This window comes from Pipistrellus kuhlii, unplaced genomic scaffold (genome assembly GCF_014108245.1).
Source record: "Pipistrellus kuhlii isolate mPipKuh1 unplaced genomic scaffold, mPipKuh1.p scaffold_m20_p_3, whole genome shotgun sequence".
In the NCBI taxonomy this organism is placed as follows: domain Eukaryota; kingdom Metazoa; phylum Chordata; class Mammalia; order Chiroptera; family Vespertilionidae; genus Pipistrellus; species Pipistrellus kuhlii.
Genome location: NW_023425529.1, coordinates 95,587,835 through 95,615,757, shown reverse-complemented (window position 1 = coordinate 95,615,757; position 27,923 = coordinate 95,587,835). Strand labels below are relative to the sequence as shown.

The following is a 27,923-nucleotide window of genomic DNA, read 5'->3' as shown; positions in this document are numbered from 1 at the left end:
CTCCTAGGACAATGGAAACTAAGGGGTAAAAATAAACAAATAGGACTACATAAAAATAAAAAGCCTCTGCACAAAAGAAACCATCAATAAAACAATAAGAAAGCCCACTGCATGGGAGAACGTATTTGCCAATGTTATCTCTGATAAGAGTTTAATCTCCAACATTTACAGGGAACTCATACAACTTAACAAAAGGCAGATAAACAATCCAATAAAAAAAATGACCAAAGTACCTAAATAGATACATTTTGAAAGAGGACATACTAGGGAAGTAAAGGGGTACTCACTGTGATTTTGATTTGCCTTTCCTTAATGACTAATGATGCTGAACATTTTTTCATGTGCTTACTGGCTATTTGTATATCTCTGGAACATTTATTCAAATCTGCTGCCTATTTTTAACTTGACTTGTCTTTTTATTATTGAACTTGAGGCCCAGTGCACGAAATTCATGCCCAGGGGGCAGTGTGTGTCCCTCAGCCCCGCCTGTGCCCTCTCCAATCTAGGATCCCTCTCACAATCTAGGACTGCTGGCTCCCAACTGCTCGCCTGCCTGCCCGATTGCCTCTAACCACTGCTGCCTGCCAGCCTGATCACCCCCTAACTACTCCCATGCCAGCCTGTTCGACACTTAACTGCTCCCCTGCCAGCCCAATTGCCCCTGACTTGCCTCCCCTGCTGGCTTGGTCACCCTTATCTACCCTCCCCTGCTGGCCTGGTTGCCCCTAACTGTCCTCTCCTGTAGTTCTGGCCCGCACAGCTGCCTTCCCTGCAGGCCTGATTCTCCCACAACTGCCCTCCCCTGCTGGCCATCTTGTGGTGGTCATCTTATGTCCACCTGGGGGCAGCCATCATTGACCACATGGGGGTGGCCAGGTTGTGTGCTGGAATAATGGTCAATTTGCATATTACCTCTTTACTGTATAGAACTGTTAAAAGACTTAACTTTTGCTCTGGCTGATTTGACTCAGTGGATAGAGTGTTGGCTAAGTGGATAGAGCAACTGAAGGGTCCCAGGTTTGATTCTGGTCAAAGGCACATGCCCAGGTTGTGAGCTCAGTCTCCAGTAGGGGACATGCAGGAGGCAGCTAATTGTTGATTCTCTCTCATAATTGATATTTCTCTCTCACCCCTTCTTCTTTCCTCTCTGAAATTCATCCTATCTAATAAGAGTAATATGCAGATTGACCATCACTCCAACACACAAGATGGCTGCCCCCTTGTGGTAAAAGATCCTGCCCCCATGTGGACACAAGATAGCTACCACAAGATGGCCAGCAGGAGAGGGCAGTTGGGGGTGACCAACCCTGCAGGAGAGGGCAGTTAGAGGTGGCCAGGCTGGCAGAGGAGGGAAGTTGGTGGCAAACAGGCTGGCTGGGGAGCAGTTAGACATCAATCAGGCTGGCAGCAGAGTGGTTAGGGGTGATCAGGCTGACAGGTAGAAGCAGTTAGGGGCAATCAGGAAGACAGGCAGGCAAACAGTTGGGAGCCAGCAGTCATGGATTCTGAGAGAGCAGTCATACATCCCTTAAGGCATCCCAGATTGGAGAAGGTGCAGGCTGGGCTGAGGGACACCACCACCCCACCACCCCACCATCCCTGTGCATGAATTTCATGCACCAGGCCTCTAATAAAAATATATTTGAAAGAAAATGCCGAGACAAGGAAACAGATCACAAACGAAAGAAATGGAGGACAAAAAGCAACAGGATATAGAGTTCAAAACCAAACTTATAAGGTTTTTCAAGAATTTCCTAGAAAAAGGCCAATAAAATAAATGAGACCTATGAGGATATGAAAAGGGATCAATTAGAAATAATAAGGGATCAACTAGAAATAATAAGGGATCAACAAGAAATAATAAGGGATCAACAAGTAATAAAGAATACACTGTCTGAAATTAAAAATATTATACAGAGTCCTAAAACAGAATGGAAGATTGCAAGAATCAAGTCAAAGATTTGGAACATAAAGAGCCAGAAGACACTCCTCTGCAGAAGCAAGAAGACAAGAGAATCCAGAAAGTTGAAGATAATGTAAGAAACCTCTGGGACAACTTCAAGTGAACCAACATCAGAGTTATGGGGGGTCCCAGAAGAAGAGAGAGAGCAAGATACCGAAAACATATTGAAAGAAATAATGACAAAAAACATCCCCCACCTGGTGAAAGAATTAGAGCAAGGCAGGTAGTTACTTATAAAGGAGCACCCATACGATTGTCAGCTGATTTCTCAACAGAAACCATGCAGGCCAGACGGGAATGGCAAGAAATATCCAAGGTGATGAATAGCAAAAACCTACAGCCAAAAATACTCTACCCAGCAAAGCTATCACTCAGAATCAAAGGCCAGATAAAGAGCTTCACTAAAAAAAAAAAAAGCTAAAGGAGTTCATCACCACCAAACCAGAATTATATGAATTGCTGAAGGGGGTTCTTTTGGAAGAGAAATAAAATAAAGATAAAAATTATGAACAACAAATACGTAACTATCAACAAGTGAAACTAAAAACCAAGGGAATTAAAAAAAAATCTGATGAACAATATTAACTGGTGAATATAATAGAATCAGAGGTATGGAAGGGGAGTGAACTGATGATTCTCAGGTAAAAGGGGAGGAGGGGGGTGTGGGAAGAGAGTGAACATAAACTGTGCACCTATGGATGAGGACAATGGGGGTTGGGGAAAGGGCAGAGGGTGGGGTGGGAACCTGGTGGAAGGGAGCAATGGAGGGGGGAAAGAAATGAGGAACATTTGTAATAATATGAACAATAAAGATTTATAAAAAAATAAATTAATTAAAAATATATATTTGAAAAAAAGACAACTTTTATTCTTAAACAAGACTGATAGAGTTGGATATTAAAGAAACCAATTGTTTGGGGGTTGAATCTAAAGAAAGCAGGTAAAGTACCAAAGTAACCAGTAACCTGCTGCAGGTAAAGTACTAAAGTAACCAGTAACCTATGCCAGTTTATTTTTTTTAAGCTTTCTTAAAAAACAAACAAACAAACAAAAAACAAAAAACAAAAACACACACACACAAAAAAAAACCCACACACTCACATTTTTTATTGATTTTTTTTTTTTTAAAGAGAGACTGGAAGGGTGAGGGAGGAGGAGAGAGAGAGAAAGAAAAGAAGAGAGAGAAACACTAATCATCAATTGGTTGCCTCCCTCATGCTGGGGATTGAACCTGCAACTTGGGTATGTGCCCTGACCTGAGAATTGAACCGGCAACCATTTGGTGCACTGGATGGCACTCAACCAACTAAGTTACACTGGCCAGGAATAGTTATTAAAAAAAAAAAAAAAAAATCTCTGCCATTAAAAAAAAAGAAGAAAGATCTCTGCTATTAGTGCCATTTCTCATATAAATTACTTTCCCAAGTTTCAAATCACAAAGGAGGAAAAGAGACACAGCTCTAATCTTAGAGGATTCAATCTCTTTTAAACTTTCATTATATTTTCATCATTATATTCCTATATAATAAAAGCCTAATATGCTAAGTGTCCAGTCTTCCATTCAACCAATCAAAGCACAATATGCTAATGATATGCTAAAGATGCTCAATTGCTTGCTATGATGTGCACTGACCACAATAGGGCAAATGCTCTGACCGACAGGTTAATTTCCTGCTGAGGCCTAGCCAATCTGGATAGAGTGAGAAGAGCCAGATATGCCCTGGAGCCCTCACCCAGGCCCTCCCCAGCTGGATAATCTCCTGCATCCCTCCCTGACCCTGATCGTGCTCCTGTGGGGTCCCTCAACCTGGCCTGCACCTTCTCACAATCCAAGATCCCTCAGGGGATGTCAGAGAGCTATTTTCAGCCCAATCCCACAGGCCAGGCTGAGGGACCCTCTGGTTGTAATGTAAAACCAGTCAACAGTTCTCAGAATATCACTAATGAGCAACTGCAAAGAGTACCTTAACAAACAAATGCAGTACAAAAAGACTATGTACCCATCAACAGCAGATCACTAATTACAGACAGCCAGAAGGTAATGCTTATCCTACTGAAGAATATAAACTACAAATACCACTTCTACATAATTTCTGTTTTCATATATTTAATAATTTATTTTAGCTAGCATCTATCTCATCACATGCCTTTCTATTTAACCGTTAAGTACTAAATATGTATCTCAAAAATACTTCTTCTTAAATATATTTTAACATATATAAATATACTTTCCTCTTCTATCAACATTTTCTGCTAATATTCTAATACTAGAGGCCCAGCACACAGATTTGGCCCAGCTTTTTGTCATTTCCATTGCCTGAACAATATTTTTCCATCCCTTCACTTTGAGTCTGTGTGAGTCCCTTGTTGTGAGGTGAGTATCTTGTAGAAAGCATATATATGGATCATGTTTTCTTATCCTTTTAGCCATCTGATGTCTTTTGATTGGAGCATTTAGTCCATTTACATTTAAAGTTATTGTTAGGTATTAGTTTGTAGCCATTTTTATTTTTTGTGCCTGTATTCCTTCTTCCCTTCTTATTTCTTCCTTTTACACCCTGTCCCTTTAGCATTTCTTGCATTGCTGGCTTGATAGTGATAAACTCCCTTAGTTTTTTGTTTTTTGTTTTGTCTACAATGCTCATTTCCCCTTCAATTTTGAATGATAGTCTTGCTAGATATCCTTGGTTGCAGTTCCTTGCTTTGCATCACTTTGTATACTTCCTTCCATTCCTTTCTGTCCTGATGTGTTTCTGTTGAGAGATCATTTGATAATCTAATGGGAGATCCTTTGTATATAACTTTCTGTTTCTCTTGCAGCCTTTAAGATTCTCTATTTGTTCTGAACGTTTGCCATCATAATTACGACATGTCTTCCTGTGGGTCTTTTTGCATTCAACTTGTTTGGGACTCTCTGTGCTTGTGCGACTTTTTTCTTCCCAAACCATGGAAATTTTCTGACATTATTTCTTCATATAGGTTTTCTAACCCTTGTTCTTCTTCTTATCTTCTGGCACCCCTATTATTCATATGTTGCTTCATTTCATATTATCCCAAAGCTTCATTAGGCTCTCCTCCTGTGTCTTAATTTTTTTCTTCAATTGCAGTTCAGTTTGCGTGTTTTGTTTCCCTGTCTTGTAATTGGCTAATTTGGTCCTCCGCTTCTACTCTAGTGTTGAAGCTTCCATAGTGTTGTTTTTTTTTATTGTAGTTATATCACTCTTTATTTCCTCTTGATTCTTACATAAGTTGTTGATTTTCTCATCCATCCGGTTTATGAACTGTATGACCCTTATTTTGAATTGTTTTTCTGACACTGCATGCTCTGTTTCACTTAGCTCCTTTTCTAGTGATTCCTCCTTTTCTTTCCTTGGGGGCATTTCTTTGTCTTTGTTCTCACCAAAGGATCTAGGTGTCAAGTCATGTGGGGGCTGCTTCTTGGATGGCAGTGGCTACTTGGGTAGTGGCTGTTTCCTGGGCAGTCATGGCAGTGGCTGATCCTCAGTTTGCAGTGGCTCCTTGGGTGGGTGCTATTCATGTGGCTGCTCACAGTAGTGAGTAGGGTGCTTTTGCGGATACTGCTCCTCAGACTAGAGTGGGCTGTGAACAGCTGCTGCTCCTTGGATGAGAGCGGGCAGTCACAATTTAATCAGCACTTACTATGGGCCGGTCACTGTGTCAAGAACTATAGTTATGACAATAACTGAAAAATAGGCACCTAACTTTTGATTGCTATACAGAGCATCAGGTGAGGCATGAGAAGGTAACCCTTGGAATTTTACACCAAGAGGAGAAAAGGCTAGGTTGTGTATCCACTGAATCCTGTCCAAAATTGATTGAAAGTTGCTTCTTAGGGAAGTAATTCTTGTCCTTGCAATACTTACCACCCATAAGCCAATAAAAAAATCTTGTGGCTTTCTTCTTTATTTATTTATTCATTTATTATTGATTTCAGAGAAGGAAGAGGGAGAGTTAGAAAAATCAATGATGAGAGAGAATCAATGATCGGCTGCCTTTTGCATGCCCCCTACTGGGGATCAAGCCCAGAACCCAGGCTTGTGCCCTTGATGGGAATTGAACCTAGGACCTTTAGTCCCCAGGCCAATACTCTATCCACTGAGCTAAACAAGCAAGAAGACTTCCTGTCTTCTTGAACCTGTAATCCTATTTGGAGATAAAAAGTACCACTTTGCATCCAGCTAAACAAAAAACCTAGGAGTCATACTGGATTCCTCTTATTCCTGAAGTAGTTGTTTTTTACTGCTGGGAACTATGCTATGTGCATGCGAGTGATAAAACAGTCTCATCTCTGCCCTTAAAGAATTTCAAATATAGTTTAAAACCTAGTTAAGAAGATAAACATAGAATACTCTAGGATAGGGGTGTCGAACTCAATCAGAGAAGGGGCCAAAATCTAAAATCCAGCCTAAATCGCGGGCCGAATGGTTTACTGAACAGTCATAAACTGTCATTGTGATGGAAACGCAGCGGAGTGCAGTGATGACAGCGCGGTGCGGGCCACATTGCAAGGCCTGGCGGGACGGATTTGGCCCGCGGGCCTTGTGTCTGACACATGTGCTCTAGGAGCATCAAAGAGAAAAGCTTATTTGGGGAATCGAAAAAGGCTTCTTAGAAGAGAGAACATCTAAGCTGCATCTTAAAAAATAAGAATTGCTGGACCAAATAAATGAGAAAGAAGCAGCAGAAAAGTGTAAATAAAATCACAGTGCTAAGCAGTATCATAGCATATCCAGGCAACTACAAGTTCTTCGGTATTCCAAAGCATAAGATGAGGAATATAGAAAGATAAAGGTAGAGAAGTAGAAAAGGTCAAGCATGATGCCAATGCATGGAAAGCAAAAGGCCTATTTATAATAATAAAAGTGTAATATGCTAGTTAGACCGGAGGTCTTTTCAGACAAAGCCGAGGCTACAAGGTAAGCCCAGTTCGTGGGTGCCTGGGGCAGCTGGAGGGAAGCCCTGGTCTTAGGTGCCAGAGGGAAGCCAGTGGGAAGGAAGGCCTACTCTTGCATGAATCTCTTGCATCGGGCCTCTAGTCTGGATATACAGGTGTACTGGTTAATAATGAGGATTTTTTTCAAAAGGTGAAGTTACACATATGTTGATATATATTCAATTTGATATGTATGCTATTTTATTGTATTGACAGCAAGCTTCAAAACTTCATATGTCAAATTTTCAGGAGGTATAACATTATAGATATTTTTGCAAGTAAAAATGTTGAATTTCGCCGAAACCAGTTTGGCTTAGTGGATAGAGCATCAGCCTGTGGACTGAAGGATCCTGGGTTCGATTCCGGTCAAGGGCACATCCCCAGTAGGGGGCGTGCAAGAGGCAGCTGATCGATGGCTCTCTCATCGACGTTTTTAACTCTCTCTCTCCCTTCCTCTCTGTAAAAAAATCAATAAAATATATTAAAAAACAAACAAACAAAAATGTTGAATTTCATGCCAAAAAAAGAACATTTGCAAGAAATTATAATTCAGCCGAAACTGGTTGGGCTCAGTGGATAGAGTGTTGGTCTGCAGACTGAGGGGTCCCAGGTTCAATTTCAGTCAAGGGCATGTACATTGGTTGTGGACACATCCTCAGTGGGGGGTGTGCAGGAGGCAGCTGATCGATGTTTCTCTCTCATTGATGTTTCTAACTATCTCTAACCTTTCCTCTCTGTAAAAAAATCAATAATATATATATATATATATATATATATATATATATATATATATATACACACACACACATATATATATATAGAATTTTTTTTAAAGAAGTTTTAATTCATTACTTCATTTTGAAGAAAAGTACTGCTGAATACTTTGGGAAGCTTATGATGAACATGCTCCATCTCAAGATACTTGTGAACGCTGGTTTACATGCCTTAAAAGTGATGATTTCAATGCAAAAGAACATCCAGGACAACCGAAAAAGTTTGAAGACCAACAATTACAAACATTATTGAATGAAGATGTGTGACAAACTCAAAAACAACTTGCAGAAAGATTAAATAATTTGTGATCATTTACAAGGAATGGGAAAAATTTAAAGGAAGGAAAATGGGTGCCTCATCAACTGAACGAAAGACAAATAGAAAACCAAAAAGTCATCAGTAAAATGTTGCTTCAACGGCACAAAAGAAAGTCTTTTTTGCATTGAATTGTGACTGGCCATGAAAAGTGGATTTATTTAGAGAATCCCAAATGCATAAAATTGTGGATTAATCCAGGTCAACCATCAATATCGATTGCAAGACCAAATTGATTCAGAAAGAAGACAATACCCTGCATTTGTTGGGATCGGGAAGGTGTAGTGTATTATGAGCTTCTAAAACCAGGTGAAACCATTAATACTGATTGCTATCAAAAACAAATAATCAATGTGAACCACGCTTTGGTCATGAAACAGCCAGAATGTGCCAGAGAATATGGCAAAGTAATTTTGCTTCATGATGACACACCATCACACACTTCAAAACCAGTTAAAGACATGTTAAAAGATCTTGGCCTGGGAAGTATTAACCCATCCACTGTATTCACCAGACCTTGCTCCTTCAGATTACCACTTGTACCAATAGATGGCACATGCACTTTCTGAGCAGCACTTCAAAACATACGAAGAAGTAGAAAATTGGGTCTCTGAATGGTTTGCCTCAAAACAAAAAAAGTTCTATTGGGATGGTATCCACAACTTACCTGAAAATAGGGGAAATGTGTAGCTAGCGATGGAATTACTTTTAATAAAACACTTCTGGTGTTTCTCTTGAAATTAACCTGTTTTCTTTGATTATAAAATCTGCCATTATTAACCAGTACACTTAGTAAACAAGGATATACCTCTATCTCATAGAAGGTGAGTGTTTCCCTCTAATCTTGCTGCATCTGGCAAAGATCTTTGTTCTACCAAAAAATAAACTCAACTCACCCATACCCCCAAATATGGCAACCCTTAGGTTATCAATAACCCTTAGGACAGAAGAGAAAAATCTAAGCAGAAGCACCCAGCCATTAGAAAAAGACTAAATTTGAATTTTATAAAAGAGCAGCTTATAAATTTTATAAAAGAGCAGATAATCTATCTCTGATTATCTTACTCCTTCAGTTAAAAGAAGGGGATAGCCCTGGCTAGTGTAGTTCAATTGGTTGGAGAGTCATCCCATGCACCAGTAGGTTGCAGGTTTGATTCTCCACCAAGGCACATACCTAGGTTGCAGGTTCCATCCCCAATCAGGCATATATGGGAGGCAACCGATCAATATATAGATGTTTCTCTCTCTCCCTCTCTCTCCCTCTCTTTCTCTCTCCCTCTCCTTCTCTCTCTCTCTCTCTCTCTCTCTCTCTCTCTCTCTCTCTCTCTCTCTCTCTCTCTCTCTCTCTCTTCCTCCTTTAAAATCAATTCTTTATAAAAAGAAGTAAAAAAAAAAAAATAGGCAAGCGGGTAAAGTCATACAATACTTAAAATAACAAGGTAGGACAAAAGTAGGTTTATGGTTATATGTGAAAGTTTATTCTTCTATTATTATTGTACTAGACACCCAGAGGACAAAATTTGTGCACTGGGTAGGGAGGGGGTCCCTTAGTCTGGCCTGTACCCTCTCCAATCCGGGACCCCTTGGGAAATGTCCACCTTCCAGTTTGTGGCTGCACTTTTAACAAATGACAGCTCCATTGTTGTTTCTTTCTTCTCATGCTTAAACCCATTGGAATTAGTAGGTATTCAAAGTGTGTATACATTTTGGGGGACACCCTGTATATCTCCAATCAGTGGTGAAAGGAAATGGCAGATTTGGAACCCCCAGATAAGGAACCTTGCTCACTCCCTACATGTCTTCCCACCTTTGTGAGAGGTGGGAGAATCAATGTTTTCTCTCATTAACTCGGAAAAGCACGTGCTGCCCGGCAGGAGCGCACTAGGCCCCAAGTGAGTGAGGCTGTTAGGGCAGCCTTCGCTCATGGGTGCCACCATCCAAAGTGCACATTCCTCCCCTGCAGTCACCCTGACTATCCCACCGTTTCACTGAGAGGACGGAACTCCTCGCCTCCTCTGGGTCCTGATCTTGAACGCTGACTGAAGGCACCTCAGCGAGGGCTGCCAGTGCCCACCACGTGTGTTGTCCGCACCTGCTCCCACCTCAGCACCTGCATTAGCCCCATGGAGGTGATCTCATCACTGCACTGGCCTCCACGGGAGCAGGGCATCACCACTCCACCCTCTCACTGTCATCTCACAGGCGCCCACCCTCACTACCCAGAACACCCGGACACCCTCAAAGGATGAGAACTTGCTGGAGGGGATGTGCACACATCCTGTGGGTACGTAGGCATGCGTTGATGAAAGTGCAGCAGAAGGGCAGTGAGGGGGACTTGCATGCACCATAGTCTGGAACTGTTGCAGGAGCACATGGGTGACAGTGCACTAGAGGACGTTTACACCAGGAGTGCCAGGTGGTGAGGAGATGGTGAATGCACTGGAGGCCTGTGGCTGCACAGATTTGCAAACCTCTATGGTTCAGCCAGGAGGATGTCAATCTGGCTCACCATGGTAGCTATCCCTGTGATCATGTACCTTCTGTGCCAGGAGTAGGACTTGCACAGCCACTCCTTGGTGCTGATGGTCTGCAGGCACTATTTCAGCTCAGCCCGCAGGATCCACTTGGCACACTCATGGCTGCCGCTGTCACCATGTGGGGAGTACAGGCTGCCCTATGCAGGCCCACCTCCCCCACCCAGAGGCTCTCTGCAGCCCAGAGGATCTGCACGCACTGCCTGGAGTGGCCAGGATGGGGTCCACCAAGCCAGCCACTCTGGGCCTCCATGCTGCCCACAGGCCCTTCACATGCGGGATGGAATAGAATGCCTGCATCGTCGCCATAGCAATGATGCAAGTGTCCCAGCCTGGCCGCTGTCATCTTTGTCATGGAGTGGACCTCGATTTGCATATCCCCTCCTTATTGGCTGTGGGTGCTGCTATCTTTGTTGTGGAGTGATGGTCAATTTGCATATTCCCTTTTAAAAATATTTTATTGACTTTTTTACAGAGATGAAAGGAGAGAGAGAGAGAGAGCCAGAAACATCCATGAGAGAGAAACATCAATCAGCTGCCTCCTGCACACTGCCCAATGGGGATATGCCTGCAACCAAGGTACATACCCTTGATCGGAATTGAACCTGGGAACTTTCAGTTCACAGACCAACACTCTATCTACTGAGCCAAACCAGTTTTTGCTGCATATTCCCTCTTTATAAGATAGGATTGTTTTCCATACAAACAACTGTCAACCTACTTTTTTAAATAGAAATATTTTTTTATTGATGTCAGAGAGGGAGAGGGAGAGGGAGAGATCAATGATAAGAATTATAGATTGGTTGCCTCCTGTACTCCCCGCTACTGGGGATCAAGTCCACAACCCAAGGATGTGCCCTGTCATGGAATCAAACACTGACTGCCTGGTTCATAGGTCAATGCTCAACCACTGAGCCACACAAGTCAGGAAACTATAACACTATTTTTGTCCCACTCTTGATATTATTTCTTCTTGAGCACATTGAATATTTTCCTAAGAAGCCAAATATAAACATTTTAAAATGGTTGCATTACAGTGAATGGTGTTAGAACAGGTAAAGCCAATATTTCCTTTCTACTCCCTACAGCTATCACGTAGCTCAAATTTGTCTTGACCTTGTATTAGGTTCCCCATATAAGAGGGAATGCTTATCTTGGTGAGGTTATTCATTGTCCCCTATAAGTGCTATACTAAATTTCTTATTCATATAGACACTGGTGTTAACATTTTGGGAGACAAAAAAATGTCCTGCAAATAAAACAAAAGGTATGAACTTCTTCCTTAAAACTGTGTATTCATACAAAGCAGCATACCATTTTAGGTGAAATTACAGATTCCCTGAAACATATACAGGGATCCTAATTAGGCCTCCCCATCTGGATCTATCAGGGTCTGGCTTAAATTCCATCTCCTGTGGAATAAATCCAACCACTCTTATTTCTCCTGAACTTACAGCTATGAGTCCAGGCCACAAAAAGTATTTAATACTATAATTATACATTTGTACCATATTCTCAGTAATTTTTCCCTAAGTATTAGTAATCTTCCCAACTACATTATAAATAGCTCAAGGGAAGAAGAAACGATTTACACTTTTTTATTATCCCCCTTGTAATGCCCAACGTACGGCAAGCAAATAAGAGTGCTCAACAAATGCTTGAATGATAGGAAAATTGGTCCCATCTTTGGATATAAAAAAAGTTCTTGATATTAAAGAAGCTCTGGGTATAAAACACCCACTGTTTTTATTTTCTCAGGCAGTGATAGTTACAGCTCTTTTTCATTTCTATACCCTACACATATGGACTATATTTCAATCAGGGACCAGGGGTGGGAATTTCTGTCTATATAAGCCAACTTCCTTACTGGAAAATACACTTTCCCTTTCTATTGGAGCCTGAAGATTTCATTTCCTTGGCTAAACTGAAATACCGAAGATGTCTCACTAGAGCAGAGTAAAGCAGACCAGAACAGGCTACAGTAGACAGGCACAGAATGGAGCAGAGCAGAACTGTTTAGTTGGAGAGGGGCCTGGCCACAGGGCTGCCTCATAGCCACACTGTGTTCACAGCTGTGCTGTAATCACAATTGAGTGTATTGCACTTAGTAAAGTTTTCTCCTTCACTGCACTCCAAATTGGAGATTTCTGTTGGTGTTGAATTGGTGCCAACAACCATTGGTTGACACTGTATTATATCCCCTACTAAGTTCTCTAAGGGAGAATCATAGTACTCCTCCCCTCTAATGGAGTGTGTGCCCTAACTGTGCTGCAAGGCAAATAAGTCACAATTAAAATTCAAAGGAAATTTCAGACTTAAGAAGAAGGAAAAAATTGTTACAGACACACATGAAATGTATTATTTTTAAAAAACACTGTTGCATCATTTTTGTGAGACAGAGAAGTTAGTCTTATACTGTTGTAATTAGCTAGTTAATTTAAAAAAAGGCAAAGGAAAGGCCATTATAGCCATGTCATTTGGGCAGCTTCACCAGGAAACTGCCATTTTACATTCCATAGGGATCCAACAAAGGGAACACAGACTCATGCCAGTAAAATTGGGGTGACATAGGAAAGGTACTTTCCTGTTAATCACACCTGGGGTCAGAGATGGTTGGTCAGGATGGGCATGACCATTGCAAGCACACAAACATTTGGGATGATATAATCACCTAAACCAGTGGTAGGCAAACTCATTAGTCAACAGAGCCAAATATCAGCAGTACAACAATTGAAATTTCTTTTGAGAGCCAACATTTTTAAACTTAAACTATATAGGTAGGTACATTGTTACTAACTTAATTAGGCTACTCCTAAGCTGGCCTTTGCTAAAAACATCCTCAATCTGATTGAGGTATGTTCACTGAGGTCGACCCCTTCCAATCTCCCATCCACACTCGCTATGTATACCATATTTTTCGGACCATAAGACGCACTTTTTCCCCCCAGAAGTGGAGGATAGTCCCTGCGTCTTATGGTCCAAATATAGCCTACACATATACCTTTAAAAAAAAGTTTTTTTACTTGCCTGGCTCTGTGTGGTCTCTGTGTGCTTGCCCGGCTCTAAAATGGTTCTAAATGCTGCTGTTTACTTTACAGCAGGGGTGTCGAACTCAGAGAAGGGGCCAAAATCTAAAATCCAGCCTAAATCGCAGGCCAAATGGTTTACTGAACAGTCATAAACTGACAATGTTAACCAGAAATGTGAATTTAAAATGAGTGGAACAATCTATTCCTTAACAGTGCTATTAACCAACTCACATGCTATCAAGCAAAACAGTAATATTGGAATGTACCTAAAATGCTCATTGTTTTGTTTTCTGGCTAGATGTCTTACACCGTTTTCCCAGGATCAATGAGTCAATGTTCGGTTTTATTTCTTGGGCTGTAGCAACCCGCAAAACAGCATGGAGGTTGTCATCGGTAATGCGTGATCTGTGCTTGTTTTGTTCAGATTCATTATTGAAAACATCTGTTCACAAAGATAGGTGCTCCCGAACATGGATAGAATATGGGCAGCATGAAGTCGGAGCTCTGGCATTGAGTCAGGGGGCAGTAGAGGGTAGAAGTCCTCAATTTCAACATCCTGAAACCTTGATTTCAGGCCACTGTCAGACTGAAGCTCGATTATCTCCATCTGAAGGTGATGGGGCACATTGTTGACATCAACTATAAAAGGATTGGCAAAGATGTCAAAGCCTGAGTGCTGTGTTCTAAAGTCAGAGAAGCGCCGCTCAAATTCACTTAGTAAACGGCTAACTTTGGTAGCCAGCCGACTGCAAGGAAAAGTACCAGAAATAGTGGTTGAGATACTCAAACAAACGGGAAAGTGGGCAAGATTGTCCTGTTCCAGTTGGGACTTCCATAGTTGAAGTTTACGCTGGAATGCTGTGATCATGTCAGACATCTTCGTGATGACTTGTTTGCGTCCCTGCAGCTTCAGATTCAGTTGGGCGAGATGCTCGCATATGTCACACATCATAGCAAAATCACATAGCCAGGCGGGATCCGACAGTTCAGGCAAGGGCTTTCCTTTACTTTCCATGAAAAGAGCAATTTGTTCTCTGAGTTCAAAAAATCTTTTGAGGACTGCGCTCTTGCTCAGCCATCTTACTTCTGTGTGGTATGGCACGTCTCCATGCTCTGCACCCACCTCCTGTAAAAACTGCTGGAACTGGCGATGATTCAGGCCACGTGCCCGTATAAGTTAATAGTTTTAATGACTGTGGTCATTATGTCATTCATGTCCAGAACTTTTCCACACATAGCCTCTTGGTGGATAATGCAATGATAAGTAATCAAGGGTGTGTGGCAGTGACTTTTTTGCATTCTTTCCTTCATTAGTCCAACCAAGTCTTTCTTTTCTCCGCACATTGAAGGTGCGCCATCGGTAGTTAGCCCCACCAACTTTTCCCAGGGTAATTTAAAATTATTTATAGATTTCTCCACAGCCTCAAATATATCTCTACCAGTCGTCGTCCCATGCATGGCAGCTACATCCAAAAGTTCCTCAGTGACAGAGAGGTCAGTCTTCGTAGCACGTATAAAGATGGACAGCTGCGCTGTATCAGTGTTGTCTGTGCTTTCATCGATAGCAAGTGAAAAAGCGAGATAACTGCATGCCTGTTGGGCCAGCTGTGATGATAGATTTCCTGAGAGTTCTTGAACTCTATCTGCAATGGTGTTTCTTGACAAACTGACATTTTGAAAACTCTGTATCTGGTCTGGGCATACTTGCTCACACACTTTTAGCATGCATTGCTTCAAAAAGGCACCCTCTGAAAAACACCTTGAAGTACGGGCAATTTCTTCAGCCACTATAAAGCTTGCTTTCACTGCAGCATCATTTTTCACTGTAGCCTTTGTAAACATTTGCTGCTGTGATTGTAGTTTGCCTTTTAGTTCTTTAACAATTTTATGCTTTTCTTCCAAAGTATATTTGCCATACTTAACATTATGTTTGGTGTCAAAATGACGACGTATATTGTACTCTTTCATCACCGACACTGTCTCATAACACAATATACACACTGGTTTGCCCTCTCTAAGCACAAACATGTATTCATTTTCCCATTTGTCATTAAATTGTCTGCTTTCACCGTCAACTTTTCTTTTCCTGGACATTTTGGGATCAATATTGGCAGTAAAAGATATAGTTTATTGGAAATCTGCGTTAGAAGGAAAAAGTTGAAAACTGCACAGGGATAGCTTGATTTGGCAGATGGAGTGGAGAAAAAAAAAAAGTCAGTCAATAAATGCCTGGCTGGGTACAGAGAGCAGATTCTGTTGCGATTTTTATGCCTGCACTTTATGCCAGGAACTGGCAGCTTCTGCTGTGTATTTTTTATGCCCGCACACTCACTCTCTCCTCTGCTCTGCCACCCGCACAACCACATCGGATGCCGGACTATAGGTCACGCCTCCTGAATCTCGCGTGACTTGTTATCTATGCGCATGCGTAATAGATAGCAAGTACGGCGGCCGGCGAGGCGGCCGGCGAGATCACAAGCCTCCTATGTCACCGCGCATCATTGTGATGGAACGCAGCGGAGTGCAGTGATGACAGCACGGTGCGGGCCACATTGCAAGGCCTGGCGGGCCGGATTTGGCCCGCGGGACTTGTGTTTGATATGTGTGCTTTACAGGGTTGATTACATGTGTTTATGACTGTGATGTTGGGTTTTAATGCACATAAAATATTTTAGGACACTATTTGTTTCAGAATCTTTTTTTCTTCATTTCCCTTCTCTAAAAACTGGTGCGTCTTATGGTCCGGAGCGTCTTATGGTCCGAAAAATACGGTACTTGTTTCGTCTATCTCCTTTCGTTCATCCTCTCTGTATGTCCAAACCATCTCAACATACCTTTCTCAATCCTCGACACTACATCTTCTTTCATCCACAATGTTCCCTAAAATTAACTTAATAAACTTTCTTAAAGTTCTAAGTCCTAATTAAAATAAACCTTGAATAAAATTTGCTATCATACTTAATTATTTATTGATAAAATTAAATTCCTTACAATTTACCTTACAATATCCATAAAATTAAATCATGACAATGACTGACAAACACTAATGTGTTTGCATCTCCTGGAAAGTTTGGGAAGTCAGGTTTGTATGTTGTTTTTTTAGGCACCATTCCAGGTTCTCATCAATAAGACAACTTCTCAATTTACTCTTGAGAAGGATCATGCTTGAAAATGATTGTTCCCATAAATATGTAGACCCGAATAAGGAAAGAACAGCAAACGTTAGTTTTTTCAGTTGATTTATATGAGTCAGGAATACTATTCCAGGTGTTAAAAGTCTTCCTTTTCCAGGGCTTTCAAAGCAGACCACTGTGCTGTGAACTAAGTTCACTTTGTTTTTCTCCAATATTTCTAAAATCAGCACAAAGACGTTCAAATTTCAAGCTCCACAATTCTTTGTTTTTTAAATCCAGCAATTGCTTTTCAAAGTTGCCAATGTCAATATTAAAGGTAGAAAATTTTAATTCCGTTACAGTAACATCAAGAGGTTTTTTAACCAAGGCTAACGTCGCCTTGCTGTTTCTGAATTCCTGAAACCTGTTGAGGAAAGCTTCCCTCATAATTAAAGGTGTTGTTTTGAAATAGCAAATGTCAATATCAGAATTATTTTCTTGGTGATGTTTCAATAGGCTTAGAAAGTAAATCAAAGTTTCTCTTTCAAAATCTTGAGTAAAAATAATTTGTTTTTGAATGAAATAACTTCTTCTAACATCGAAAAAAATTGTGTTTCCTTTGGGGTAGTTTATGATTAGGCTGATTTAGATGAGACATAACATCTACCATGAAATAAAATTTTTGGATCCACTGATCGTTAGTTCTGAATAGTGAACACCCTTCTCAAGGAGAAGTGCTTTTATTTCTGTTAATGAGGAAGGGAAACATTTCTTCTTGATAACCAACGTACCTTGTTATGCAGCAGCAGATCTGCGTACTCTCCATTTCAACTAAAAATTCGTTAAATTGGCAATGATTAAGAGCTTTAGCTATAATGGAGTTGATAATGTTAATCACCAATTCCATAACTTTGCAAATTTCTTCTGGAAATGTCTGCACACAAAGTGCTTCTTGATAAATGATGCAATGGCAAGCATCTCGTGATTAATTTTTTCTTTCAAAATAGCAACAAACCGATTTCTTACGCCCATACTTTTTCACCCTATCTGTTGAAATTGAGACAATGTTATTGAGTGGAATATGATGTTTTTCAATGCACTCAATTACAGCTTTTGCTATATCCTCTCCACGTGTTTGACCTTTGAGTGGCAATAATCCTAAAAGTTCTTCTTTAAGACCTACTGATAAAATAAATTGTACAAAAAGTAAAACTTGTGCTGTATCGTTTATGTCACAAGAATTGTCAACTGCTATTGATAAAGCTGAAAACAATTTAAGATCTTTGACATGCTGGTAGGTTATATTCGAAGACATTTTGGCTGTTCTATCTTCCACTGTTTTAGCATACAATGGTAACTCTTTAATGTTTGTTTTTTTTTTTTAGAATATCTGCTTTGTTCTTAAAATCCCAAAATAGCTCTTCAGATGCATTTATTTATTTATTTGTTTATTTATTATTTATTTTAAATAAATCTTTATTGTTCATATTATTACAAATGTTCCTCATTTCCCCCCCCCTCCATTGTTCCCCTCCACCAGGTTCCCAAGCCACCCTCTGCCCTTTCTCCACCCCCACTGTCCTCATCCATAGGTGCACAGTTTATGTTCAGTCTCTTCCCACACCCCCCACTCCCCTTTTCCCCAAGAATCGTCAGTTCACTCTCCTTCCATACCTCTAATTCTATTATATTCACCAGTTAATATTGTTCATCAGATTTTTTAATTCCCTTGGATTTTTAGATTCACTTGTTGATAGTTATGTATTTGTTGTTCTTAATTTTTATCTTTATCTTCTTCCTCTTTCTAAAGAACCCCCTTCAGCAATTCATATGATTCTGGTTTGGCAGTGATGAACTCCTTTAGCTTTTTTTTATTTGTGAAGCTCTTTATCTGGCCTTCGATTCTGAGTGGTAGCTTTGCTGGATAGAGTAATTTTGGCTGTAGGTTCTTGCTATTCATCGCCTTGAATATTTCTTGTCATTCCTGTCTGGCCTGCATGGTTTCTGTTGAGAAATCAGCTGACAATCGTGTGGGTGCTCCCTTGTAGGTAATTAACTGTTTTTCTCTTGCTGCTTTTAATATTCTCTCTTTGTCTTTCGCTCTTGGAATTTTAATTATGATGTATCTTGGTGTGGTCCTCTTTGAATTCCTTTTGTTTGGGGTTCTGTGCGCTTCCTGGACTTGTAAGTCTATTTCTTTCACCAGGTGGGGGAAGTTTTCTGTCACTATTTCTTCCAATATGTTTTCGGTATCTGGCTCTTTCTCTTCTTCTCGGATCCCCATAATTCTGATGTTGGTTTGCTTGAAGTTGTCCCAGAGGTTTCTTACATTATCTTCAACTTTCTGGATTCTCTTGTCTTCTTGCTTCTGCAGAGGAGTGTCTTCTGGCTCTTTAAGTTCCAAATCTTTGACTTGATTCTTGCGATCTTCCATTCTGTTTTTAGGACTCTGTATAATATTTTTAATTTCAGACAATGTATTCTTTATTTCTAGTTGATCCCTTTTCATATCCTCAAGGTCTCATTTATTGGCCTTTTCTAGGAAATTCTTGAAAAACCTTATAATTGTGGTTTTGAACTCTATATTCAGTCTTTTGTTCTCCATCTCTTTTGTTTAAGATCTATTTCCTTGTCTCGGCATTTTCGCTGCTTTCCATAGTTGGTAGGATGGCTTTGTGTGTTTGGTCTCCTATATGGCTTGGTGGGACAGCCTCCCCAGTTACCTGAGGTAGACACTCTTGGTGCTCCCCTTTGTGGACTGCGTGTACAGCCTTGTTATAGTTAAGTCTTGATTGTTGTTGGTATCCCTGGGAGGAATTGACCTTCAGGCCAATTGGATGTGGGTATCAGCTATGTCTACACTGGGATATCTTCTGTATTGGAGACAGTCTTATAGGATCAGACTTGCAAAACTGGAAAAAGCCTCTGTGCTCAGCTTGGATAAGGTGGAGACTCAGGGCTGAGCTGACAGTCTTGGCTTCCGGTTAGCCCTGCTCTTGTGTGCTCACCTGAGTTTCCACCTGACAGACCTGATTCCCTGTGCAAGAGTGTAGGTGCCCCAGGGGCTCGCCCGGGATTGGGATGGGTCTCTGTAGTCTGGAGCTTCTGACTCCTTCCGCTATGGAGAGGCCACGGCAACCTCCGCAGTCAGACCTCTCTGTGTGCACTCACTCACGTGTGACTATAGACCCTGCCCGATGCGGCTCCCAGCTCCCCCAGTCTCCCAGTCTCTGAATCTGCAGGTGCCTTTCTCTACAGTCTGGACCCCACCCATATGAGCCTGTGTCCACAGGGTTCCAGCCGGGGTTGGGGTTCAGTACAGTCGGAAAAGGTTCAGTGCAGTCGGGGACTTCCTTTCCCCTCCTGCCAGCCAGACATTCGGCTGCACTTCCTTTTTGCGGCTCCCAATCCGATCCGTGAGCCTCTCTCCTTCTTTCTAGTTGTAGATTTTCCGCTCTGTCACCTTTCCTGTGTTTTTGGATGATGTTTGTTCTGATTTTAGTTGTTGTTTTGAAATTGTTGTAAGAGGCGGCAACTTAGGAGCTTAACTCAGCCGCCATCCTGGTTCCCTCCCCAGAAGCATTTATAAAACAACTTTTTTTAAAATTGATTTTTTACAGAGAGAAAGAGAGAGAGATAGAGAGTTAGAAACATCAATGAGAGAGAATCATCTATCAGCTGCCTCTTGTATACCCCCCCAATGGGGATATGCCTGCAACCAAGGTGCATGCCCTTGACCAGAATCAAACCTGGGACCTTTCAGTCTGCAGGCTGAGCCAAACTGGTTTCGGCATAAACCAACTTTTTATGTATTCATTGTCTGTATATGGTTTTCCTCTCTTAGCAATCTCTTGACTAACCACAAAACGTGCTGTTTGCTTTAGCCTCTGGCACCTCATGAAATAGAGTTACAAGTCCAAGAAATGTAGAGAATCCCAAATAAGAGAATTCCAAAGAGGACCACACCAAAACCCATCATAAATACAATGCCACGGGCTAAAGACAAAGAAAGAATATTAAAAGCAGTTAGTTATCTACAAGGGAATTCCCATAGGACTGTCAGATTTCTCAACAGAAATTATGCAGGCCAGAAGGGAGTGGCAAGAAATATTCAAAGTGATGAATATAACAAGGACATATAAGCAAGGTTACAGTACCCAGCAAAACTATCATTTAGGATTGAGGATCAGATAAACAGCTTCACAGACAAGAAAACACTAAAAGAGTTCACCACCACAAAACCAGTATTATATGAAATGCTGAAGGTTGTTCTTTAAGAAGAGGAAGAAGAGTTAAAAGAAAAAGGTAAAGAATATGAACAATAAGATGCAACAAATACATACCTATCAACAATTGAATCTAAAAATAAACAAATGTTTACCCCTCGTCAACCTGACTGACACCTAACTGTTCCCATGCCAGCACAACTGCCCCTAACTGCCCTCCCTTTCAGGCCTGGTCCCCAACTGCCCTCCCCTGCAGGCCTGGTACCCCCAACTTCCCTCCCCTGCAGGCCTTCCCCCCGCAACTGCCCTCCCCTGCAGGCCTGGTCCCTCTCCCCCCGCTTTTCCCCTCCCTTGCAGGCCTGTCTCCCCTCAACTGCCTTCCCCTGCAGGTCTGGTTCCCCCCAAGTGACCTCCTCTGCTGGCCTGGTCACCCCTAACTGCCCTCCCTTTCAGATCTGGTTCCTCCCAACTGCCCTCCCCTGCTGACCTAATCGCCCACAATTGCCCTCCCCATCTTGTGTCCACATGGGGGCAGCCATCTTTGACCATATGGGGGCGGCCATCTTGTGTGTTGCAGTGATGGTCACTTTGCAATATTACCTCCTTATTATATAGGATGAATGGATTACCAATGAGACCAAAAAATAAAAACCTTTCTGGAAACAAATAAAAATGAAGACATAACAACCCAAAATTTATGGGACACAGTTATAGCAGTTCTGAGAGGAAATTCAAACCACTACAGGCTTACCTCAAAACACACAAAAAATTAATAATAAACCTTTTAATCCTACAACTTAAAGAACTAATAAGAGAACAACTAGAAAAGCCCAGAGTAAGTAGAAAAGAAATAATGAAGATTAAAGCAGAAGTAAATTACATGAAGACTAAAACACACACACACACACACACACACACACACACATTAAATGAAACCAAGAGCTGGTTCTTTGAAAGGATAAACAATATCTATGAGACGTTAGCCAGACTCAAAAGGAAACAAAGTCAGAGGACCCAAATAAATAAAATCAGAAATGAAAGCAATAAAATACTGACAATACAGAAATACAAAGGTTTATAAGAAAATACTATGAACAATTATATGTCAACAAGATGGACAATGTGGATGAAATGAGAAAATTCCTAGCAAAATACAATCTCCCAAAACTGAATCAGGAAGAATCAGAAAACCTGAATAGGCTACCCTGCTTCCCTGAAAATAAGACAGTGTCTTATATTAATTTTTGCTCCCAAAGATACACTAGGTCTTATTTTCAGGGGATGTCTTATTCTTCCATGAAGAAGAATATGGTACACATTTATTGTTAAATGAAAATAAAGGAAATTTATTACCTGTATACGGTACGGTAGTACGGTAGTTGTCAACACAAACCAGACAAACTGTGAATCCTACAGTATCAAGAATTTACTCATTTATTCAATGACAATCATGTCATCATCTTCTGGAACATCATCATAACAATCCAATTCCTGAATTTCCTGGTGAATTTCTTGTGACTCTATTTCTTTCAGAATCAGTGGACCAAATCTCTCATGTTTAGCAATAGCACTGTCTTTAAATGAGTACTTCTTGTCAAGGTAGCCTGCTCGCAGTGCATTTGTAATGCAACTGTCAGAGATTTTCTCCCATGAATTCTTCACCCAAGTCACAACTTCTTGCAGTTTAGGTTTCACAAAGTTTCCACGCTGATTTCTCTCCATTCTATTTTCAATGTAGTCATTAATTTCCATGCGCAAATTGTCTTTGAATGGCTTGTTTATTGCAATATCAAGAGTCTGGAGATAGGCCGTCTTTCCTGTAGGAATCATTATCTGACCTATTTTTCTTCCGTGAAGAAATGTCTTCATGTCTTTAGCACAGTGAGTGCTGGCTGCATCACAGACTAGCAGACCTCTTTGGCTCCCTCACATAACAAGCAGCAGCATTAAATCGACCCACTTCCTTATAACTGCTTGTGCGAACCAGGCTTTTTCAGTTTCAAGAATAAAAACGCCCAAAGCATATTCAATCTTTTCCTTCTTGCCCTTAGAAATGATTAAAGGTGGGATTTTAGTGCCATCCAGATGAATTGCCAAAATACAGGAAACACATGCACTTTTGTAAACAGTGGAGGGAATGTACACTAAGGAGGCACCCTGCTGTTCAATTGTTGTTTGAGATGATTGGCCCATAAACACTGCAATTTCATCCATAGCAATCATGTTGGAAAGATTGTATTTAAAGAAGTCAGCATCATCAATAAAGGATTTGAATGCAAGTGCTCGCTTAATAACTTGAGTATCTTCCAACCTAAACAAGGTTGAAGATCTTTATACATATATATATTGATTTTTTATAGAGAGGAAGGGAGAGAGATAGAGAGCTAGAAATGTCGATGAGAGAGAAACATCGACCAGCTGCCTCTTGCACACCCCCTACTGGGGATGTGCCCGCAACCAATGTACATGCCCTTGACCGGAATCGAACCTGGGACCTTTCAGTCCGCAGACCGACACTCTACCGCTGAGCCAAACCGGCTTTGGCCTTTTTTTTTTTTTTTTTTTTTAATATATTTTATTGATTTTTTACAGAGAGGAAGGGAGAGAAATAGAGAGCTAGAAACATCGATGAGAGAGAAACATCGACCAGCTGCCTCCTGCACACCCACTACCGGGGATGTGCCCACAACCCAGGTACATGCCCTTGACCGGAATTGAACCTGGGACCTTTAAGTCCGCAGACCGACGCTCTACCACTGAGCCAAACCAGATTCGGCTGTAAGATATTCTTAAAGACAGTTCACTTTGCTGAAGGAAATTATCCAGCCAGTGTTGTGATGCTTTGAAGTCTTCAGGGGTTATGCCAAACTGTGGTGCCATTGCAAGGGCAAATTCTTGAATCTGAGCCCTATTCACAACCAAAGCCTCTGCTCTCCTGTCAACAACCCATTCACAGATCAGGTCTTCCAGCTCGGAAAATAATGGTTGCTGACCTGATCCACACTTACGCTTTTTAGGATTTCCTTTGTCCACTTGTTCAATGAGATTACCATACTCTGCTCGCCATTTTTGAACCAATCGGATACTCAACATCTTCTCTTTGCAGAAAGCAGTAAGATTTTGGCCCCAAGAGTCTTCCATGATTCCTTTCTTGTACTCCACCGAGTAGCTTTTTCTTTTTACGCTCATTTCTAGGGGTAAAAAAAGGGAACAGGGGTATCAAGGTGGGGGGAGGAGGATCACTTAAAATGACACAGGGGGGGATTAGAGGGAAGAATCAACATGGCACAGGAGAATCAGAGGGGGGATTACCATTTTAGTAACCCCTTTTGATCCTCCTGTGTCATTTTGATTGTCCCCTCTGATCCTCCTGTGTCATTTTAAGTGATCCCCTCCCCCCACCCCTGTGCCACTGAACACCTTCACCAGACCTCCCCCTACCCCTTTATCAGACATTTACCCCCTGGGACCTGCCTGGGGACTGTCTCTGGACTTGCTGGGGCCTGGATCTGGGCTGGAGCAGGGTCTGCCACTGACTGAGAACCTTCAGTCATCATGAGGGCGGCCACGAGCATCAGGTAGTGTCACCAGAGATAGACCAGCACTCAGCACCTTCGCTGCGTCCTGTCTGCTCTAATCCTCCTGTTCTTCTACACGCATCTGCGAAAGCCTCCTCCTCTCTCCCGCCCCTGCTCACCGCTCACCCGACCTCCGCTCCGCCTCCACACAGCAGTGACGTCAGGACTCCACGTAATGTCACTGGTTGCTAGACGCCAGTCGGGGCGGCCCCAGCGACCAGTTTACGGTAAATTAATTTTCATTCTGAGACAGAGCCTGGGGGGCCTTATTTTTGGGGGGATGCCTTATAGTTCACTCAGAAGGAAACCTGTAAGTAGGTTTTATTTTCGGAGGATGTTTTATTTTCGGGGAAACATGGTAGGTGTCCTAGCAGGGTCCAATGATTCAGCCTCCCCAGTTATCTGAGGTGGACACTCTTGGTATGCCCCTTTGTGGGCTGTGTGTGCCATCTTGTTGTAGTTAAGCCTAGATTGTTGTTAGTATCACTGGGGAGTTGACCTCCAGGCCAGTTGGCTGTGAGGATCAGCTGTGTCTATGCTGGGAGAGCTTCTGTGCTCAGAATTGGATTGAGCAGAGCCTCAGGGTAGATAAGACAGCCTTGGTTTTCCATCAGCCTCGCCCTGAGCGGCCCCTGTGTCTCAGTGTCTCACAGCAGTGGCTGCACACACCACTGAGAGAAGCCTGCTCTCGAGTTTTGCCTGCTGTCAGACATTTTAGTTTCTCCCCTAATAAGTCTGGGTATTCAAAGTCTCACCCAGAACTGGATTTTAGTGCAGTTGGGAGGTTTTTTGTTTGTTTGTTTGTAAATTAATTTTCATTCTGAGACAGAGCCTGGGGGAGGGGGGCTTATTTTTGGGGGGATGCCTTATATTTCACTCAGAAGGAAACTTGTAGGTCTTATTTTTGGAGGATGTTTTATTTTCGGGGAAACACAGTAGTAACAATTGAGGAGGTGGAAGCAGTAATAAAAAACTTCCAGCAAACAAAAACCTGGGACTGGACAGTTTGACAGGGCAGTTTTATCAAACATTCAAAGAAGAACTAATACTTATATACTCAAACTATTCCAAAAAAATCCAAGAGGAAGGAACACATCCAAGCTCTTTTCATGAGGCCAGCATTATCTTAATTCCAAAACCAGATAAAGACGCTGCAAAGAAAGAATTATAGGCCAATATCTATAAAGAACATAGATGCTAAAATCCTCAAAAATACTAATAAATCAGATCAAGCAATATATTAAAAAGATCACACAACATGCCCAAGTGGGATTTATTTCAGGGATGCTAGGCTGGTACAATATCATCAAATCAATAAATGTGATATATCACTTACAAACTGAAACGCAGAGATCACACAATCATATCAATTGATGCAGAAGAAGCATTCATCAAAATCTAATATCCATCCTATATAATAAAAGCCTAAGTGGCATCACATGATGTCATCACAAGATGGCCATTCTTACATCAACATAAGATGGCTGCCAAAGATGGCCAGCAGGAAAGCACAGTTGGGGGCAACATCAGGCCTGCAGGGGAAGGCAGTTGTGGGAAACCAGGCCTGCAGGGAGGGCTGATGGGGCAATCAGGCCTGCAGGAGAAGACAGCTGGGGGTGACCAGGCTGGCAGGGGAGGGCAATTGGGGGCGATTAGACTATTAGGTTCAATCAGGCCAGCAGGGGAGCAATTAGGGGGCGATCAGGCTGGCAGGAAGAAATGGTTAGGGGTAATCAGGCAGGCAGGCAGACGGGTAAGCGGTTAGGAGTGAGCAGTACCAGATGGGAGAGCGCAGGCTGGATTGAGGGACACCCTCCACCCCCCTACACAAATTTCATGCACCAGGCCTCTAGTTTTTTATAAAATCTCTCAGCAAAGTGGTTATGAGTGAGCAGTCCCAGATTGTGAAAGGGATGTCCCAGATAGGAGAGTGTAGGGTGGGTTGAGGGACACCCCCAACCCCTGCACAAATTATAAAATCTCTCAGCAAAGTGAGAATAGAGGGGGCATATCTCAACATAATAAAGGCCATATGTGACAAAACTACAACAAACATACTCAATGGACAAAAACTAAGACCATTTCCTCTATAACCAAGAACAAGACAGGGATGTATGCTTTCACCACTGTTATTTAACATAGTACTGGAAGGCTTGGCCACAGCGATCAGACAAGAAGAAATTAAAGGCATCCAAATTGGAAATGAGGAAGTAAAACTCTCATTATTCACAGAAGACATAATATTGTACATAGAAAACTCTAGAGACTCCACAAAAAAACTACTAGACTTAATAAATTAATTTGACAATGTAGCAGAATACAAAATCAACACCCCAAAATTGATGGCTTTTTTATACATCAATAATGAATTCTCAGAAAGAGAAACAAAATAAACAATTCCACTTATCATTTCAACAAAAGTATTAAGATACTTAGGAATAAACTTAACCAAGGTAGTAAAAAACGTATACTGGGAAAACTATAGAACATTGAAAAAAGAGATAGAGCAAGATGTAAATAAGTGGGGTGGGAAATACAGTGTTCATATAGATTAATAGGATTAATATCATTAAAATATCCATATGACCCAAATCAATCTACCGATTCAATGCAATCCCTATTAAAATGATAATAGCATATTTAACAGATCTAGAACAAATACTCCAAAAATTTATCTGGAACCAGAAAGACCCGAATAGCTGCAGCAATCTTGAGAAAGAAGAACATAATTTGAGGAATCACAATACCAGATATCAAGTTATACTACAAAGCCACTGCAATCAAAACGGCTTGGCATTGGCACAAAAACAGGCATATAGGTAAATGGAATAGAACAGATACCCTAGAAATTGAACCAAGACTTTACGATCTATTAAAATTTGACAAAGTAGGCAAGAAAATAAAATGGAATTAAGGCAGTCTCTTCAATAAATGAAATTTGGAAAATTGAACACATACATGTGAAAAAATGAAACAAGATCACCAACTTATAGCATACACAAGAATAAATTCAAAATGGATAAAAGATTTACATGTAAGTTGTAAAACCGTAAATATTCTAGAACCGTGGTCAGCAAACCGCAGCTCACGAGCCACATGCAGCTCTTTGGCCCCTTGAGTGTGGTTCTTCCACAAAATACTACGACCTGGACAAGTCTATTTTGAAAAAGTGGTGTTAGAAGAAGTTTAAGTTTAAAAAATTTGGCTCTCAAAAGAAATTTCAATCGTTGTACTGTTGATATTTGGCTCTGTTGACTAATGAGTTTGCCAACCACTGTCCTAGAAGAAACCACAGGCAGCAAAAGCTCAGACATCTTTTGTAGCAATATGTTTACAGCTACATCTCCTAGGGAAAGACAAAAAAAGAAGAAAATAAATAGGACTATATCAAAATAAAAAGCTTCTGCAAAGCAAAAGAAACCATCAACAAAATGAAA

At 41.3% G+C, this 27,923-nt stretch overlaps 1 protein-coding gene, 1 long non-coding RNA gene and 1 pseudogene across 7 annotated transcripts in view; all 3 read right to left on the bottom strand.

The window, feature by feature from the left end:
- The window catches only part of BCL2L13 (BCL2 like 13), a 148,531-nt gene that overhangs the window by 10,796 nt on the left and 109,812 nt on the right, over positions 1–27,923 (bottom strand). The window lies entirely within an intron of this gene.
- On the bottom strand, positions 13,302–16,611 carry LOC118728797. The gene is made up of 2 exons (XR_004991004.2): positions 16,340–16,611; positions 13,302–13,439 (listed from the first exon to the last, which is right to left on the bottom strand). It is a non-coding gene; the product is annotated as an uncharacterized LOC118728797 (long non-coding RNA).
- On the bottom strand, positions 17,318–18,114 carry LOC123653237 (annotated as a pseudogene).